Source organism: Rhyacophila brunnea, unplaced genomic scaffold, assembly GCF_057557595.1.
Source record: "Rhyacophila brunnea isolate RB1 unplaced genomic scaffold, BYU_Rbru_1.0 scaffold_18, whole genome shotgun sequence".
Classification (NCBI taxonomy): domain Eukaryota; kingdom Metazoa; phylum Arthropoda; class Insecta; order Trichoptera; family Rhyacophilidae; genus Rhyacophila; species Rhyacophila brunnea.
In genome coordinates, this window is record NW_028232837.1 from 8,788,481 (window position 1) to 8,809,500 (window position 21,020).

The following is a 21,020-nucleotide window of genomic DNA, read 5'->3' on the forward strand; positions in this document are numbered from 1 at the left end:
TTTTGCGTTGTGAATAGACTAGTTGATGACACCTACAGTGACGTCCCGTGGGGGTAGGCAGATTGAGCGTCGCTTGGGGGCGGCAGTTACTTGAAGGGCGGGAAATCGAGGAGAATCATTTGATATATATAGAAATACCTACCTAAACTGAGTACTTACAAAAATATCTTTCCTTTCAAAAATTGAACTCGCTGGTTGGAAGTAAAATGTATTAATTAGTATAAAAGGTTTAACAGAACTTAAATTTTTTGTCGGGTTCGCGATGTCTAGTTTACTTCCGTTGCCCTTCGATCCTAGGTGACCAGAAACGACACGGGCACGAATAATTATACAAAATATTGTATGAAAAAATGAGGCCGCATTATAGCGCTGCCCAGGGCGGCATTTTGTCTGGGGACGTCACTGCTTACCATGGACCCCACATCCTGAAGCGGGCCCCCGGGCCAGGATGTTTGGCGGGCCCCTCTACCTATCGCTAAGGGTAAAGGCAGTGTGACGCACTGCAGTAGCGTTTCCCAAATGGCGTACGCTGTAAAATTAAAGTATATTTTTAGCGATTTTTTGTAGTTTTAATAATATGTACTTACATCCATTTGAATTATGGAGTTGTCAAGTATCGGCACACGGTTAAAAATTTGACCGTAAAACCAAATTTTTTAAACTAAGTACTAATATTATCGAAGCAAAATAGCCCACAGGCGATTTTTTTTTACTATTAGAGCAAATTTGTGATCTGTGTTTATCTCACTTATCTGGTCGACTCGTCACGCCGGGCCCTTCCTGAGCCCAGGCCCCCAGGCTAGAGCCCTGTCAGCCTACCCCCTTTGTGGAGGCCATGCAGCTTACCCACCTACCCATAAATTTGAAAATTTATGGCTCAGCTAGCTGTCTGTATTTGTAATATATCAATGATTTTTACAGTCTCTTTTTAACTGCATTTCAATTCAAAATTTAGTCATTATTCATTTTAAAAACAACACAATTTCGAGATTATTTTGACAACATTATCATACAAGTAAAACTTCAAAGAATAATCTTTTATGTACTTACCTACATTTCGTTTATTTTAATATAATGAGTCAATTTACTTACTTACTGTAAATGTGATTTTTGTAGAAATTTACTTCAATATATAACTACATTACTATCATTTCTATAATAGTAATTCTACATACCTGATAAAGATCGAGCAGGAAAACGAAGGTTAAGTTATACCTAGTTGTTTCTGATTAAAAGCAAATCCTCAGAATGATTTAAAAATATAATAAATAAATTGATCTCTTATTGACAACTTATATACATGTAGTATCGCTAAAGCATATTTTTATGAATAAAATATATAGGTACCTATTAAACGAAATTGCGCCCTGGGCGAATATTCACTGTGCATGTTGAATCAGAATTATTATCAAGATTTGAGAAGAATATAAGATAATCTTCAAAAGATTAATCATCATATTATGCTGTGACCAGCGAACACAACAATAATGGCAAGTGCGTTACCTTCCGAGTGTGGTTGTAAGAATATACGATTCTCGAGTGTGGAGAAATACGGGATAAACTGAAGCGCGTGTTAAATAATGTGATATTTTCAATATTTACGTTTGTATCATAATACGTATTAAAGTTATTCACGTAAATGAAACGGCCATTTAATATTGGTAATACTTGAGGACCACATAAAAAAGCGTCATACGAAAATGAATCACACTTTATAGACGTGTAATAGTGTGTGTTTCAACCTTCAAATACACCAATATTGCATGAGCGTCACTGCGTAAGCCGAGAGCAGTTGTCAGAACGAAGGACAAGCGTATTATTGACACTTGTTTAAGTTTATCCCATATTTTTTCACACTCGAGATCGGTTGCCTGTTACTCCACACCCGTTAGGTATTTTAGTTCCCATTATTTCTGATTTCCCAGTTGAGGACATTCAGGGTGCTCTGGTTTCCTTACATTAATGGAGCTTGACTGTCATTAAATTACAAATCAAAACTGCCGTCAAAGTCTAGCGACTAGCTTTGACGACTGAAATTCGCATTTCTATCATATTAATCTGTTATGTGGTTGCTCTCCGCAATATGGGATCTTGGGAATTACAGTTCCGCCACTGGACTCGAGGGTTCGATATAAGCACATCAGGAAATGAACGTTCCTCTCAAGGTGTAGACACGAAAGGCAAACTTCAAAATGTCAGAAATGACGTCAATACTGAAATAACGAAACTATTGCTAAAAAGTGGTGGGCCGTTATTACTATCCTAGTTTGGAGTTCACTATAAATGATGACAGGTATATGGGGGTCAAGCATATTATAAAGATTATCGTGTAAATGTAAATGATAGGAATGGCGAACCTTTTTTAAGAGTATGCATTGATATTTATTATCATTGGGAGTAGGTATGTCAAATTATATGTAAAAAAACGTTATAAAAATATAAATAAAAATAATTACAAGATAAAAAGAACTTTTTATATACCTAAAACGTTTTTAAATTTTCTGTTCAATGCTGCTTCAATGTTATGCTCAATATGCTCAAACTTGTACTTGCTATGAAGTAAATAAAAAACAAACAAACAAATATAGAATACTACTGAAATGTCATTTCGACATTTCATTTTGATTTCCATAGTAACGCACGTATATATTAATAATTTAGTTGCTATTGACGAAAATAGTTGTTTAACACATAACAGATAATGAATATAATTCCGATAGGCTATACCCCTATACACTACATTTTGACGCCAGGGTTTTGAATGTGTGAGTGTCCTACGAAAATACACCACATTATAGACGTGCTATAGTGTATGTTGCAACCTTCAAATACACCAATATTGCATGAGCGTCAGTGCATAAACCGAGAGCAGTTGTCAGAACGAAGAACAAGCGTATCCTTGACACGTGTTTAAGTTTATTCCATATTCTTCCACACTCGAGATCGGTTGCCTGTTGCTCAACATCCGTTAGGTATTTCAGTTCCCGTATATATGAGTTCCCTGTTCAAATTGTTCGTCAGTATTGCCAGACGAAGTATTTTTGAAAAAAAATCGGTAAATTATAGATAAATGAATTAAGTATAAAAAACTATTTCTTACTAAACTTTTGCATACAAAATTCGAGCTATACACGCGTGTCACATAAATGATCTACATGTTATTTATGCTAGAAACATATTATGATCACGTCACGTGAGCTCACGGTAAGCTCGCGCCTCAAGAAATATGTATGTATTGTCGTCTTATTTGGTATTTAAAATGTTATCTGACAGATGCTCACATCCTGTATCATATTTTGAACCATAAATGAATAGCGTAACTTAGCGAAATCTGCCAAAATGAATCAAAACTACAATAAAGTCACCTCACGTGTATAACACCACACAACCAACCTAACGCGCGATAAAACATATTTTCTGCAAGTTTACACATTTTTGAGTTATGTGCTCTCACGTATTTTTAATTTAGTGGTTTGGAAGGGAGCCGCAAATGCACGTTGCTGCTAACTGACATTATTAGTTTTTGGATCAAAATGTATTACAGGATGAGGGGGAATCCGTCTGATAACATTTTAAATATCAAGGAAAACCACATTGCACACCTTTTGCAGCGGCGTGAACTTACCGTGAGTACATAATGTATTCGCGCCATAATTGACACAATGTTTCATTATTGAATGTGCTGGTGCATTGCCGACTCAAGTAGAAAGCCGATACATTCACAACGAATGGTCGTACTTCCTCCCCCCTCCCGTTGTTGTCTATGTATGAACACTGTCATTGCCTGTCATTGTTCTATAGAGTGCTCATACTGACGCGTCTGTCGTATTCACACGGGGAATGGTTTGATTTTAATAGATAAGTTACATGATAAATAATACACTAGCATTAATACACCTTCTACAAATATAATGCATAGATAAATGCTACATATTTTTTGAAAATCGATATTACCACCGGTTTTTGTGTGAAGGACTAGTCTGACTTTGACAGCTGATGAATAACAGGAATGTATATTATTTATTAATAACACTAATAGTTAATATATTTGATTTGAGAATTTTTAATTTAATTTGAAACGAGAAAGGGCGAATCAATATGTCAAGCAATCTGGGGTCTGATTTTGACAGCTGAACAGTGGACCACTCGTTGCACAAGCAAGTTCTCAATGTCAACATGGATTGTTTAAAAATTTGACATTCATATGAAATGTTCAGGCAATTGATATGCTCAGGCTTTATTAATCTAAAGATGGTGGTGGCTGGTGGCTATAACACATGACCTCACGTGGTGTGATTTTATCATTAGCGACACGCGTATCATAATATTATGTTAGCTAACTCTGGAATTAAAAATATAGGTAATTAATAAAATATACAATTAATATCAAACGAATGGCGTCTATTTAATTGAGGTTATGTTAGTGTATCAATTTGATTACGGGCTTTTCATCGGTCAATGATTAAAACAGGAAGCAATCGATAAGCATATCTAATTGACTGAATGCTATCAGTTGTGACTTTTGTTACAATTTTGATATTAGCATTGTTTCGTTGAATACAATAGTGCCAGTGACGTCCTGTGGGAGTAGGCAAATTGAGCGTCACTTGGGGTGGCAGCTACTCGTAGGGCGGCAAATCGAGAAGAATCATTAGATATATATAAATAGCTGCCTGAACTTAGTAATAACGGCAATATCTTTCCATTAAAAAAATCAGCTCACTGGTTGGAAAGAAAATTTATTAATTAACATAAAAGGTTTAACAGGACTGTAGTTGTTTGTCGGGTTTGCGATGTCTAGTTTACTTCCATTTTCCTTGGACGTCACATCCTTGATGACCAGAAATAACACGTGCACATTTGCGAATCATATTTGAATTATAGGTAGGTAAAAACTTACATAATTAATTTTATCCAAATATTTTTGCCAGTCACTCACGAGTTTCGAAAGTTGTCAGGTGTATATTTAAATGTATCTGAAACCTTGGACTCGCAATATTGTCTGTTGAAGTAGAGATGGCATTTAAATTAGATTTAGTCGTATATATTTTGTTAGTAATGTATCCATACATCACATTTCTTAAATATTGCAGTCATGAAAGGATGATAAAAAATACTCTATAGGAAAATGGCGCGGCATTTTGTCTAAGGACGTCACTGAATAGTGCAATGAAACCCAACCCTTGTCACGACGCGGCACATGTTTAAAATTATATAATTTTCGCGACACACTAAAGTACATATTATCACCTTTTCATACTAATTTTTGGTATTACCCTTGAAAAAATTACCACATGAAAGAGTTTGTTTTACTTGACTTATTTTCACGGTATTTTACATAATTACATCATTACAATATCATTTAAACCTTTAATTAATAAATTAATATTTATAGAAGGTAGCACTTTGGTCAGCACGCGTTGATGTAACTAATTGCCACATAAAAACAAAGTCTGTTCTCTCAAGGCCGAAACTAAAATTGCCTTAAACAGCCTTTGAAAAAAATGCATAGAAGCTCATTATTGCTTGAAGAAATATGTATTTACGACATGTAAAGAAAAAAATACAAGATAAAAAGAACTTTTCATATAAGTACAACGTTTTTAAATTTTCTGTTGAATTATTATTTTCAATATGCTCAAACTTGTGCTTGATATGAAGTAAAAAAAAACAAACAAACAAATATAGAATACTGAAATGTCATTTTGACATTTCATTTTATTTCCATAGTAACGCACGTATATATTAGTAATTTAGTTACTAGGACCACCCCCTTAGCAACCAATAACAGTCTTTTACTTTTTACGGATTTTTCTGAAATAACTTTACATACAAAACAGAATTAACTGAAAATGAATTCAATTCTGCTCAAAGATGGCTAAAAATATTAAAAGAATGCACTGGCATCGTGTTCTGATATATTCTAAAAGTTTCAAATGTCTAGCTAGTCGGGAAGTTAGTTAAAAATCGATTGCAAAAATTGTACTGGACAAACAACCACCCGACAAACAAGAGTACGAGCTAATAAAAACGTTGTAATAATTTGTAAAGTAAATGAATTTACTTAATATTTTAATAATAATCATTCACGAATCGGAATGCACTTTTTCATTTTAACACGAACTGGAGATGCACTCCGTTCCATTTCGAGTGCTGGTTTTGCAGTTGTTTTGTAATTAATTGTATTTTATGCTGAAAATCCACTAAGTATATTTGCTTTATAAATATTAAATTATTTTTGTTAAAGATATTCCAGACAATGATAAGGAATCCCACTGGGTGACACCTTCTGGCAAAATCGTTCACTGCTAATCTTCAAAATTCATTCAGGAAATTTTTTATTATGATAATAAAGGCATGCATGCATAAACGGAGATTTGATTAAACTCATTTTTTCAGATGATATTTCCATCTTTTCGAAAAAAAACCTGATGACCAGTGACGTCAGTGATGAGTCCTAAAATGCATGAACTTGCAGCGGTGAGCATCAAAATAGATTTGAAGGTTAATAATTAATGCCTATATGATCGTGTCCGGAATCGTGTACGGGAAATATAATACGGTCGTATATTAAAGACCGTCCAACCTCTTTGCATCGTATAGTACTGAGATAAAATTTATGTCTAAAAAAAACACGGTTCTTGTCGGTTTACACTTTACAGAAAGACAGCAGCAAACAAATTTTGAAAATAGCCGTTATACTAGATTATTTGTTAGGTTAGGTTTTCAATCATGAATTCATGAATTTTGCCAAAATCAGCTAATAACAATTGAATTAATGACCGTATAGTATACGGTCATCTCTTTCCAATAAGAAAGCTTATGGCGAACTGTGCCACGGTGAAATGTTTTACGTACAATTTACATGTAACCCTATCTATATGATAAATTATGTTTTGTGAATAAGGTGGAAAGCAATCATTGTAAATGAATCTCATCTAGAACAGGTTGTGCGTTACTGAATGCATCGGACAGTAAATGTACCTATATAGATACACAGATGAATTTCTTAAGAAACTGTTCGAATATCATAGCTGAAATGGAGTTGATTTTAACATCTGATTAAAATATTCAAGAGTAACCACTCATTATCAATGAAATCTTAAATACAAAAGTGGTTAAAAACTAAGAGTAACATAACGTTTGAAAAATAAACAAACGTGATAGACAAATAAATGTACACTTAAAAGTCGAGATGGGTGGGTCACATCGTTCGAAAAACAAATAATCGCTGCATAAATATTATCATCCTGGACAGTAGAGATCAGGCGCGCACGCAATAGGGGGTTTCTAGGTCCGAATCCATCACCAAACACGAAAAAAATACAAAATTAATTAGGTAAATGGAGTATGACTTCTTTCTATTCTTCGTCGGGGCCTCATGACTGAGGATCGTGACCTGGTGCCCTATGTTATAACTTGTGACATTAAGTCACCCGACGACATGACATAATTGTGACGTAAGCTCAATACACACATCGAGGCAAGCCGCCCAATGCACACGGCTCACCATAGATATTATTATGCTGAAACACCTATTTGTGTATGGAGACAATGCATAACGCCAGTATTAGAGTAGCGTTAATTTCTCAAATGCTATTGACTCACTCCGGTAATATAAGAATGACCATTTAAAAAAAGCATGCAATTTGGGGATAGGATCACTAGATGTTTTTTTTGGCTAATGATGCAAATAATTATTATGAACATTAACCCTCGCGCATTCGATAACCACTTTTGCCTGCAATAACTCGTAAGTGAACACCCTTAACTATACCTGCAGGTCTGGTGTTTATCGCTAGACTAAGCCGACTCGCACATCTAAACTCGTCTCGTCTGCAACATGTCAAATGCGTCGATGATACGCCATCTTTATTCACAAAACACGTTGTCAAATGAAGCTGCGCACATTAGTGGAATGCGACATTTTAGTTTAAAAAAAACATCTAGTGTTGCAAGCAACAAGTTACATGCGATTAACACTGCGAGTCGAAGCCGCCAGTGTTGCGGTCACACATGCGCGTAGGCTACGAGTCGGTAATTTCTATACAGATATCAAGCTCGCCGGTCACAGTATATATTGACGTTTCGAGAGGTTACGCGTGACTGTCGCTAGGCGCCTATGTGCGCTGTTCAATATTATGAAACATCGGTGCGACGTTCCTAGAAGATTTGATTTATGGCTGTGCCGCAGACGTGTCAGGTTTAAATGTGCGACTGGGGAGTGAGATTTCTTAACCCCACTTCCTCCCACCATCTTAAAAATTTACTTATGAATATTTTTTCCTAAATGGACTCCCCCAAATATTATTTCTATGTGCGCGCCTGGTAGAGATGGATAATCTAGTTTAGAGGAAGTAGGTACGACCAGGGCTCGAAATGGACGGGAACGCACCGGAGCGCTGTTCCGGTTCATACAATCCCCAAAATTATCGCTCCGTCTCGTGTAAATATTAATTTGACCGTCTGAGCGAGATATGTCATATTATAAAAAAATCTAACACAATCGTTTTTTTAAATACATATATGTATAGAATTGGATACGTAACAGTGTTAATATTTTCGTAAAACTATCAAGCGCTCGTAAAATTTTCCATTTCAAGCGCTGGATACGACCGATAGTGGTCAAGTTGATAAATAAGGTGTGTTAGTTGTAAAAAAATCGAGGATTATAGGGCCGGGCCGTACAACGACAAAACTTGAAAAGCACTGGTCTATGTATGGCATTTAAGGTTTGTTCGTTTGATTGAATTATGACAATGAATGAAATTTAACATATAAAAAACGTCTCAAGTTGTTCGTAGTAAATTGGCATAAATAACACATGCATGGCATAAGGAAAAACATACGTAAATATATATTATTTATAACATAATATATTGCAAACTCGCCTAACTAAGCTGGTATAGATTATCGTGAGGTGATTTTTTATCGACAATGTATCATTATTTCTTTGAAATCATTAGGGAAAATTATACCAGTTATTTATTATATTTTTAAGACAACAGTTTTCGTATGAAAATGAACTTAAAAAAATGTCAATGACTCATTTAATTTTCGTGAAAGATAGACTTGAAATAAACAAGTTATCCTTTTTAAGCTTAACCCATAAAATTTATGTTAAACATCTATACAGAGTAATTTATATTTATTAAAAAACGGATACCTTCATGTAAGAACTACTACATAACTTGAAAACACGTCAGATATTTATTATATTAGATATATTATACGATGCTCGACGGAATATCGTATTTTATATATATATCTGAAATGTTTTCAAGTTATGTATGTTCAATATAATTATGGAATGTTTCGTTCTCAAAATCTTGTGAATTATTCGTTGAATAAAATAAATTGTTTATTAAGAACTGCTAGTTAAAATCGTCGTAATTATACTCGAATAACATCATCTTGGCTACGTGTTAAAACTATGAACTAACAAGCTCCTCCCATTTAATCGACAACAGCGCCATCCGGCTTTTGCCTACATCTTCTTGTTCGAGAGTAAGTAGGAGTAACTTAATTGGAAAAGCACACTAGAATCTAGAATCTAGCGTTTAAAGGTGCAAGTCCCGTCGGGTGTCGTATTTTTTTTTATAAAATGATTTTCTTCTAGATGCATGAGGTGTTTTTAAAATTATGTATGTTCAATATATATATATATATATTTATTTTTAAGGCAGTGGGAAGAGGCGGGGTTGAAAAAATCTAGCGGGTGCCGCTGAGTTCCACGATTACTCCGCATACATACTACTTATAGCTTCAATAGCGGAATAACACTCTTTTCCATGTACATTTTCCATACTCAGAAACTCCGCAATTTGAGTTGCTTGCAGGTATAACCATAATGTTAACCAATTAGTTATCGAATGCGCGTGGTTGAACGGTCATAAATTATTATTGGGACCCGTCATTATCCGTTTGAGTCTTCCGGTCTATTTCGACCCCTGTGTTAGCCACTTACTCAACCTATTAGCAGTGACGTCCCGTGGGTGTAGGCAGGTTGTAGGTATGTTGCACAGGGGCGGCACATGAAGGAACCAATGCAAATATTACAACTTTTGAGAGCAGTGGTCGTTTTCCATAAAGCAGACGATGCGGTCGCTTCATTAGAAAGTATTTTAGTTTAACATATAATAGAAGCTTTAAAAATGCTGACAACATAACTATTGTTAAACCTGGCAGTGCCACAGACCTCTACACGTCATCTAAAACCACCACTGGTCGAGAGTAGGTTTCGTGGCAATTGGTGTATTTGTCTGTTAAAGATAGTCGAAAATAAATAACAAAATAGGTAAGCTGATACCTAAAAATTGCAGATAATTTGAAAGTAAAAATAAACGGTATTACAAGTCCGCTTAGAGGCAGCACTTTTGCCTATGGAGGTCACTGAATGTGATCATAACTTATCAATGATTGCTACGTACATTATAGGTACGTACCAGTGGCGATTCTCCCTTGAGAGCGCTGGAGCGGTGCACACCCACCCACTCAATTTATGCGAAAAGACTTTTTTTAAATGAGTATTTAATTTATATTTGATTAATTAAAAGTGTTCTGATCTATTACCGTAGTCATTAATTCATATACAAAAACAAATTCTAATATGTGTTTTTAACCGGCTATTTTAAATAATAATATTATATGTTGATGGGAGCGATATTCGCCATCGCTCGACCAAAGCGCCCAGTAATCTAATTTCGATTTCTTTGCAATGAGAAAGAGCGTCGTCTGTCGCGTGGAATAGCAATACGTAAATATTTTTTCTACGTGCTCGGGAGCGACAGTTTCAGTCGCTCTCGGCCCGAACGCAGATTCATCGGTTTTAAAACAATACAGCCCGTATCACACATACAATTATTGTTTGACAATTTTTATTCAATATTATTATAAAAATAAATTCTTTTCACAGTACGCATTTAAATTTCCGCACATGTTGACAACATTTCTCAAATTTAGGCGAAGTACAATTTAAAAATAAACTTCAAGTTTTTTTCAGTTTGATAACTAAATTCACAATGTTTATCAATTATGATATCTCTCCAAACTAGCTCTGTAATAGGTCTGACTTTTTAGATAAAAATAAACTCAAAAATGAATTGTCTGTTATTTACAGCTTGGATAATTTTTATAATGCTGACACATTTACGGAAACGGTTTTACTATTAAATTTAATTTTTACTATTCCGATGACATCAGTGGAAAGCGAAAGATGTTTTTTTACACTCAAACGGATCAAGTGTTTTAGTAGAAACACCATCGCGCAATCAAGATTGAACGCATTATGTATACTCAGTATCGAAAAAAGAATGATACAAGAGATTCCTGACTTCAACAAACGCGTAATTGAAAAATTTGTGTCGATGAAAAACAGAAGAATGGATTTCTCATACAAATGAACAATAAATCCCGGTCACTGCCAGATACGAGATATTTCGGTAGTACTAATAATTCGGTCAAAACAAAATAGTTCGTGTCAACCAGTTTGTGTTAAAGTTTAAAATCCATTTTTTTCAAGAAAAACTGTTTTAAGAGGTACAACAAATAATAGTGAGTTATTTATGATTTCTTTTAAATGTACTAAATTTAAAAAACCAATAGTTTTTTTTTTATTTTTTGGTGAAGTTTTTATGAAGGCAAATGCCTTTTTACGGCAGTCAAAAGGTGAAAAAAGTGAACTCCCAGTAAAATAACTCACCGGTCGCCACTGGTACGTACATACGAGGGTGGGTCAATAATTCCTTAGAAAAAAGCATTAAAACAGTTTTTATTTTTGTATTTTTTTTTTATCTCTCAACATAATCTCCTTGGAGCTCAATACACTTGGTTAGACGTTTCTCAATTTTTTTTAAACCGTCAGAAAAATAAGTTTTCGGAAGGTCCTCAAAATAAGCATTTGTCCGATCGATGACTTCTTCATTTGAAAAAAAAACGTTGTCCACTTAGCCATTTTTTTAAGTTTGGGAAAAGGAAAAAGTCACTAGGGGCTAAATCTGGCGAATACGGTGGGTGGTCGACCAATTCGAACTTCAATTCTTCAATTTTAGCCATTGATCGTAAACATGTGTGAACACGGGCATTGTCCTGATGAAAGAGGATTTTTTCCTGTTTAAATGAGGCCGTTTTTCTTCAATTTTGTTTTTTAGCTGGTCCAATAAAGATGCATAATAATCCCCTGTTATTGTTTTTCCTTTTTCCAAATAGTCAACGAAAATAATTTCACGTGCATCCCAAAATACAGTAGCCATAACCTTACCAGCTGATTTTACGGTTTTCGCCTTCTTTGGACATGGTTTGCCTTCGCAATCCACTGCTTTGACTGTTCTTTCGTCTCGGGAGTATAGTGGTGTATCCATGTTTCATCTACAGTCACAAAGCGTCGAAAAAATTCATCCGGATTGCGTTGCATGAGCGACAACAGGGCTTTAGAGGCCACCACCCTATTGCGTTTATTGTCGACTGTGAGCAAACGCGGCACCCATCTTGCAGAAATATTTTTCATGCCCAATTTGTCATGTAAAATAGAAATGACGCTACCTTTTGAGATCCCTGTAACCTCAATTATCTCACTCAACTTTAATCTTCGGTCACTTAACACCATATCGTGGATTTTATTGATCATTTCTGGTGTAGTCACCTCTACAGGACGTCCTGAGCGTGGTTCATCCTTTGTTGATGTACGACCACGTTTAAATTCATTTAACCAGTTATAAATAGTTGCAAGTAAAGGAGCAGATATGCCGTGAACTAAATCCAACTCATTTTTTATTTCCTTTGCTGTTAACCCTTTTATATTAAAATGTTTAATAACAGCTCTAAACTCAATTTTCTCCATTTTCCACAAGCAAATTTTTTTTAAAATGTACGAGAAACACACAACAACCCGACCAATCTGATTGAAACTTCGCAGCATACTGAATCGGTAGTGCCGCTGCATGAAAACAAACCGCTTACAGTACTAGTCGCGCCACCTGTCGGCTTTTCTAAGGACTTATTGACCCACCCTCGTATCATATGTGTTGGAGTATTCTTGAATATGCCATCATTATTTGGAGTCCTAACAGGTCCGTCCACGTAACTAAGTTGGATCGAGTCCACAATAGATTTCTTAGATTTCTCTACGGATTCTTTCCTTATGAAAAAGGTAATAAAATGAATTTTCCAACTAGTTTTATTCTGGGTATGCTATCAATGCAATCCTTGTCCACCCGAAGAGTGATTGCTCTTTTAAAGAGTTTCTTTTTACTTCTTCGAGGGTTCATTTATGATCCGTATATACTGGCAAATATTAATTTTCATGTTCCCACCAATATCACTCGTAACTCTACGGTCTTCATGATACCCCGTCGCAGGACGTATGTTATGTTTCATGATGCTGTGTATCGTGCGATTAACTTATTTGATGGCACCATAAAGGTTGATTTATATTTTATTACCTTCATGTTTGTGGACGTGTTAAATAGGTTAAATTTATAATTGTATTTATCATTTTCCTTTAATATCTACATAAGCACAAATACTTTCTTGTTATATTGGTTGATATTTTTTGTAATTAAGTCATTTTTGTAATTTGTATTTATTATGTATTATGGCGCATTGGCCATACTCTTTTCTAAATAAATGAATAAATAAATGATAACGTACCTATAACAGTATTTTGTTAATGTTGTCAACGTTTAGTGAAAACAGTCTTTGAATCAGTGACGTCCCTAGACAAAATGCCGCCCCCAGGCAGTGCCAAAATGTAGCCACATTTTTTTAATACGGTACTTTTTATGATCCTTTCATGACTCAAATATCTAAGAAATATGTTGTGTCTACATTACTAACAAGATATATGTATACCACTAAATATAATTGAAATGACATCTCTGCTTCAATAAACAACGGTTTAAGATAGGTACATTTAAAAATACACCTGACAACTTATTCGTTTCCACTCGTTTCCATTCGTTTACACTCCAACATATTTGGATAAATTTTAAATTAGGTATGAACAAGTCATTGCTGTTCACCAAGAACGTGACGTCCAAGGACAACGGAAGTAAACTAGACATCGAAAACCCATCAAAAAATAAAGTCCTGTTAAAACTTTTATTGTACCTAATTAATATATTTTTTTTCCAACCAGTGAGCTGTATTTTTTAATGGAAAGATATTATTGTTATATTATTCAGATTTCTATATATACCTAAGGATTCTCCTCGATTTGCCGCCCTTTGGGTAACTGGCGCCCCCAAGCGACGGTCAATCTGCCTACCCCCACCGTCACTGCTTTGAATTATGCGAATATGTTATATTACATAATAAACAAATAGGTACCTAGCGGAGATAATAAATGAGATGTAACAATTAATAATATACAATATGTTTACTTAAATATTTTTGACTATCGCTTGTAACTATGGTTACGGTATTTCATGAGTTCACCAATTATCTACAGCTGATACGGGGAATTTCCTCAATGCGTGACATCAATATTATTCAATTTGCAGTCTGCCGATTTGGCAGTGAGTGTGCAAAGTCGTTAACGTTAATAAAGTTGAATGTCACCAGTTGTGAGGAAGATAATAATATTATATGAACTGAAATATGTACCTAATCCCCGAAGAGTAGTTGCGTTTTAAATATTAATCTATTAGTCTATACTCTATGGCAGTGTTTGATCAGTGGCTCGACGGAAAAAAAACATAAGTAAACTTTATACTCGTACCTACGTCTAGCTACAAAATATATTTAAATAAATTAAAATTTCTTTTATTTAGTATGATATTTACAGGAGCGCGCCAACTGGGGGTCTTAGGGGTGTGAAACACCGGGGCGGCAGTGTTTAGGGGTTGGAAAAAATTCGAAAAAAAGATTTAAGATAATGAAATTTAAAAAAATATATATGTTACCTACTCAATTACACAATGAACTTTATTATGAAAAAAGACGCCTGTGGCGTATTTTTTTCCCCCGTAGGTGCCATTAAATATTATTTTTATTGTGGTTCCGTGCTTTATTTGAGACATATCAACCGATATAAGTCAAAATGTTAGAATTATTATATATTTAATAGGTAAAATATGTCATAATTTTTGTTACATATTTTGATGACAATAAATTAATTGTTTTAACTTTTATTTTTGACTTTTGTCATATTTCCACTAAGTTAATATTTAATTATTTGGTTTTGCAGCAATTTTGGGTTGGCACCCGGGCGGAATCCACCCTTGGCGCTTCGAATCTGGTTGAGTATGCGAGTCTGCTGGAATTAGGCCTTTAGAATCCCGTGCATGGCTTTGTTGTTGTCTATGGTCAGTGATAGACCATAGACAATAACGCAAACGGAAATGCAAACGGTTGTCTTTCGGCCTTCCTATAATGTAGTCGACACGCCCCACTGTTCTGTGTCTCTCACCGTATCTAAATTCCGAATTAATGTAAACCTTTCAACTCAACTAAAATCAATGTGATAGTCATATTATCTTAGTGCCATGTTTATCCGAAATTTATTACTGTACAATAAAACCAAGAAAATACCAACGCCGTGTACTATTCATCATGCGCGATCATACCATGTCTCACAGCCATTAAGCAACCTGTAATGCTTATGTTGATTTTATTCAACGTTGTGTATTTGATCGGCCCAGTGTCTTAAGTGAATGCTAAAAAAAGACTGCTATATTCTACATTCCGAACTATCCAAACCGACTGTTTTACAAAACAATAAAATCTTTTTCATTCTTTGACATTTTAATAATTAAAAAAAATTCTTGCTGAGCACGGATTGTGCATCACTGTTTTAATGCTAATTAGAATACGACGAATTTAATCATGCCTAGTCCAGACCGAGATACATCAAATCTGTCCGTCAACAAATTATTATTGTTTACAAATTGTTTATATTATGCCTTGGATGGAAAACATTTACAAATGTACTGATAAATAAGAGCAAGTGTGGCCAAATTTAGGGGGACTTTTTTAATGTTTCATACAAAATAACGACGGGTTGTCTCATGGAATGTTATTTTGATTAAAACGCGCAAATTTGCACTACTGCCTAAACAACATTTATTTATATACTTAGTAATTTTACAGGTATACACTTTACAGTACACTTACAGGCAGTGACGTCCCTAGACAAAATGCCGCCCCTAGGCAGTGCCAAAATGCCGCCACATTTTTTTATACATTACGTTATAATATCATCCTTTCATGTCTCCAATATCTGAGAAATATGTGTTGTATGGATACATTACTAACAATATAAATCTAATTTAAATCCCATCCCTGCTTCAATAGACAATATTGCGAGTCTACGGTTTCAGAAAGGTAGGTACATTTAAAAATGCACCTGACAACTTCCAAAACTCGCGAGTGACTGGCAAACATATTTGGATAAATTTTAAATTAGGTATGCAAGTGTCATTGCTGTTCGCCAAGAACGTGACGTCCAATGACAACGGAGGTAAACTAGACATCGCGAACCCGACAAAAAATCTTTATTCGTACCTAATTAATACATTTTGTTTCCAACAGGTGAGCTGAATTTTTTGATTGAAAGATATTTCCGTTATTACTAAGTTTAGGTATTTATTTATATATATACCTAGTGATTTTCCTCGATTCGCCGCCCTTTGGGTAACTGCCGCCCACAAGCGACGCTCAATATGCCTACCCCCACGGGACGCCACTGGTTACAGGTTTTTATAGGTACAAAATTGCATAATTTATTTACGAGCATATGTATTTTGGTCTGGATTAGTCATTAAAAACATTTAATATGCCTGTAGGTACCTATTTACTATTAATTGACAAGCCGTCTGTTTGCAATGCAGTTTACGTGTGAAGTCATAAAAGGTATATTCTTAGAATTTTGACCACAACAACATTAATATTAAAATATTACCAACAAAAATTCACGTGGAATGTTAGATTGACATTTTAATAAGAACATAAGTAATATTATTGTAGTTATATTATTATATTATATACAAAAAATATTAGGTTCACAAAAATGGGTCGTGTTCCAGTCAGTGCTCGAAATCGAAAAGTCTGTTTATGAACCGTATTTTTTATTATATAGGTACCTACCTAATTATCTTAGGGGTTCCCAACCTTTTGTACTCTACAGCACATTCTAAAATATCACCTATTTTTAATCGACAAACTCCTTCCATAACTTCTCATTTTCCCATAATTTATTTTCTTATATTCATAATCTATTAATAAATAAGTTAATAATAAGTAATAAATAAATATCATTGGCCAGTGCCTCATAATTAGGAGAGTATAACGATAATTCTGTTAGCAAACAATCATAAAGATGCTCATCGGTGAGTCGAGATCTATATCTTGATTTTATTAAGTTCAAGTTTGAAAACAATGATTCGTATAAATATGTCGAACCGAAAAATAATTCAATTTTATATGCAGCTTTTTTCAAAAATGGGAACTTTTCTCTGTCCACTGTATTCCAAAAGTCCTCTGATATTAAGGATTTAAGCAAAATATCATTCTTAAGCTCCAAAATTTTTAACTCTAGTTCTTCTGTCTTACTTCGAACAAAATATGAAATACATGCGGCCATTTCCATTACATTTATTTGGCAAGTAAAAGGATTGATACAGAAGGAAACAATTGGCTCGATATCTGTAAACTGTAAAAATCTCTCTTCAAATTGTTTCTTTAAAACTTGAAGATGCTTAATAAATAATGACCCGTTTAATTATTGTCGAATAGTGGCGGGCACATACGAATCGTTCCGCGGGCGCCATGGTGCCCGCGGGCACGGGGTTGGAACCCCTGTCTTAGACGGACAAATGCAATAACAATTTTTAGACATTTGCTACGCAATACTATTAAATATTTTTTACCAGGGAATGCTTTTCAGTGCCGTAGGCGAAAAAACATTCTTTTATAAAATATTCCGTCAAAATTCATTAGTATTATTATTTTTCCTTACTTTATCTGTCGCATATAAGCAGTGTGCAAGGTTAGTATACCCCTCAGGATGTCACTGTTTTAAACTTATAAAATAATAGAATGTATTACATATGATTTTCGATCGTTTAATAAGTTAAAATAGTAATAAACGGAATGGTCACAAAGGGGGGGCTGGCAGGGCTCTAGCCTGGGGCCCGGGCTCAGGAAAGGCCCGGCGTGGTGAGTCGACCAGATAAGTGATATAAATACACATCACAAATTCCCTCTAATAGTAAAAAAAGTCGCCAGTTCCGCGCTATTGTTCTTCAATATTGTTATTATTTAAAATTATGTGGTTGTACGATTTAATTTTTAATTGTGTATCGATACTCGCAAACTCCATAATTAAAATGGATGTATTAAAATATACAAAAAACACTAAATATACACATTAATTTTATCGCGTACACCATTTGGTACACCTACTGAAGAGCGTCACACTGCCTTTGTCTTTAGCGATAGGTAGGGGGCCCCGCCAAAGATCCTAGCCTGGGGGCCCGCTTCAGGATGTGAGGGCCATGGGTACAACACTCTTATTAATCGAAATTTATATCATATTAACATCACATACAACTTTGTATCAAAACAACACACAATCTTATTATTGTTTGCAGAAATATGTGTATACGACATGTCAAGTTTCTTATTAAACTTGTTGTCATTATAATTCCCACCGGAGCGGTAGTCTCGAGATTTTCACGATTCTGAGCTGGGCTCCGGTGCTTCCCAGTCAATTTCGAGCACTTGATTGGTCCTTCTTTGACTACATTGCAATAAAATTTAGCTGGTTTAAAATTTAACGACATTTTGAGCTGCTGGGTATCGAACGAATAAGTGACTAAGCGTGTAAATCTAAGGCATAAAGCCCATTGACGCAGCGAGTGCGGCGCTCGCGCAAAATTTCTACAAGTGACGCGTAAATCATCAAAAATACAACGTAATCAAATACGCCAGCGCCCACTGGACTTAACGATGCCTTGCGCGCCGCCTGCCGCATGAGTCATCGTTTTTCGCTTCTCGGCGATACGATTTAATTAAAATACAAAGAATTCCATTCATTGAACACGGCTACCAAAATTACGCTGCTTGAGGCGTTGTCGATCGACGGGCCAAAAGCAATTATTTAATAACAGAGGACCCATTGTTTTATTTTATTCCGTGTCATTATATTTCGCTGGTTGAATAATGTCGTCGTAAATATTTATTACAAGCCCCGAAATAATATATTATTTTTATTGCTTTGTTATGAGAGACGCTGTAAAAATAATTGTTTTGTGCTGCTTGGGCCGCTTATTACATAGGTGAAGGGTAATGCGCGGCGAGAGACGTGTGATTATGGTTATGAATACGCCGACTTCGCCCGCTCGACGCGATCTGTGGGCACCATCGCTAAGTCACAGTTAAATATAAATTCGTAAATAAATTATACAGTGTCAGAAAAATTATTGTACGTATGCTATTGAGAATCAAATTCTTACAAAATACACAGTAGAAACATCCGGAATACAAGGGAAAGACAGAAGAAAATAGGTAGGTACATTTTTTATATCAAATATCAATCAATATGAAACTAATGTTCTTATTGAATCTAATAAAATAGCTGTATGCAATTGAACAATGTGTATTTTTTAAATCTCAATGCTATACGACCATCTGTTTCCGTTAAGATAGCTCACGGTGAACTGTGGTACAGTAAAATGTAATACGTACAATTTACATGTTAACGAGGACTTGTTATCAAAATAATGAACCTTCAATTACTGTATGCAATGGAACAATGCGCATTTTTTAAATCTCAATGCTATATGACCGTCTGTTTCCGTTAATATAGCTCACGGTGAACTGTGGTGCGGTAAAATGTAATACCTACGTACAATTTACATGTTAATGAGGACTTGTTCTCAAAATAACGATCCTTCATTACAATTCCAATAAAAGTTCTAATGGATTCAAGCTCTGTACTATTCCATTTAAGTCGTTTTTTGCGACCCGGGTTTCGCCTTTCGGCATCTTCAGGCGCCGTGTACACTCCCTGACTTTTTGTCAGTAAACACACACTGACTTTTTGTATATTCGATAGTATTAACATTCCAATAAAAGTGTTTGTAATTTAATAAGTAAAGTTGTATATAGATATATTAAGTATTTGAAGGAGAACAAGTCACGTCAAAACACTCAAATCAAACACGTTACTATGTAAATAATAACAACATTTTATGCATCACGTTTACCAGAACAAAATTCTTACTTATAACTTTTTATACAAAACAGTTGCATGTTTGAATTCCGTTTCACGTATGAACAGGTTGGTATGTGGCGATTAAAAACAGCTTCTAAATGCATGTTAATTATCATAATAAGTCACTCAAGCTAGTTTAATTCATTACTTAGTGCGTTATAATTGCATAATATTCTATGTCTAATAATTATTATAATATATTATTTATTACTTCATGTACACATTATGTATAATATATTATTATTGTTATGTATATGCGTACCTTTTTTTTATAGATTTATCCTACAGGACTATAGGAATTCCCGTTTGTATTTATTTTTAGCACAGGAGGTAAATGCAAAAAAGATAATATTCCGCAATGAAAAACTAACATAAAACAGACTTTTTTCACAGAATTATCTTGCTTTGTCACACTAATTCACTATGTTAGTATTAATTATAATATCACATTAAATTAAAAACAATAATGATAAAACATCTCCGTGACATTTAATTATTGAAATCATATCGTGATAGCACTGATAACTGATAACACGTCCGCGTCTATCCGCGTTCAGGTAAACACTAAAAAAATACTGGTATGGTTATTATGTATGTAAATTGTTACAAACGTATCATCTGAGTATATAATATTATGATTTTATAAACACGACAAAACAGTGGCGCTGTGCTAAACTGGTCAGACATCAGGAAATACATTTACTAAGGATAATCAATGAATTCTTGAAATATTTTATATGTCATAGGAATTCCATCTACTTACTAGGTATTTACTATGTTACTGTTGAGTAGATAAGTAAATATGCAA

The 21,020-nt window shown here is 34.7% G+C and overlaps 1 protein-coding gene across 1 annotated transcript in view; it reads right to left on the bottom strand.

The window, feature by feature from the left end:
• LOC147073180 (transcription factor p65-like) overlaps positions 1–20,778 on the bottom strand; it is a 38,303-nt gene extending 17,525 nt beyond the window's left edge. The window contains exon 1 of the mRNA XM_085945104.1: positions 20,475–20,778. The gene's annotated coding sequence lies outside the window, so the exon portion shown is untranslated. The remainder of the gene's footprint in view (positions 1–20,474) is intronic.
• Positions 20,779–21,020: the final 242 nt, after the last annotated feature.